This window comes from Poecilia latipinna, unplaced genomic scaffold, assembly GCF_001443285.1.
Source record: "Poecilia latipinna isolate Pla-1442-1.1 unplaced genomic scaffold, P_latipinna-1.0 Scaffold4208, whole genome shotgun sequence".
Taxonomy (NCBI): domain Eukaryota; kingdom Metazoa; phylum Chordata; class Actinopteri; order Cyprinodontiformes; family Poeciliidae; genus Poecilia; species Poecilia latipinna.
Genome location: NW_015116824.1, coordinates 27,663 through 28,380, shown reverse-complemented (window position 1 = coordinate 28,380; position 718 = coordinate 27,663).

Below are 718 nucleotides of genomic sequence, written 5' to 3'. Positions count from 1 at the left end.
ATAGTAATAGTTCAAGTTTTTCGATTAAATTACAGAAATAAAGAAACTTCATGATGATATTCTAATTTTTGAGATGCACCTATATTAACAATATCTTACGGAGTTTTTTAAAATAATTTTTAATTTAATTAAAAAACACTTATTTTTAGTAAAAGTAACAACAAGAATAATTATCTTAAGTAGCATTTTGACAAACTTTAAACGTTCTGTACAAAGTTTAATTTAACATAAAGTGCTGGATGAACACTCAGTTATACATAAATAACATATTTAAAAATATAACCATCATAAAGTGTCATTAATGGAAACTCAATGGTTGTATTAACTGCTCAGCTGGGCTTTCAGAGACTGTTGCTGCAGTTAAATCTTATGAATTATGCAACTGAATATGTTGTTATATAACAAGTGGGTCCTTCCATCCTAACAGGTATCATTAATTCAGATGTTGCATAAACCTGTCTTACTTGTTGCAGTAGCTTTCAATGAAATCAGCAAGCTGTTGGTCAGAATGTGACCCATATTTGTTGATTTTATGTGCTGAACTGTTTCATTGTATTTCATAATGAACTTTTAAGGGTTGGACACTCTATTGTGAATGTAGCTATATGATTGTTTGGGAGGCAACAATATCATGAGTTCACATTTTGCATGCCAATAGGATATTGAGTCTGAAGGAGCCTCACTGCTCTTTGTATTCACATGCGAGTGCCGCATTTCT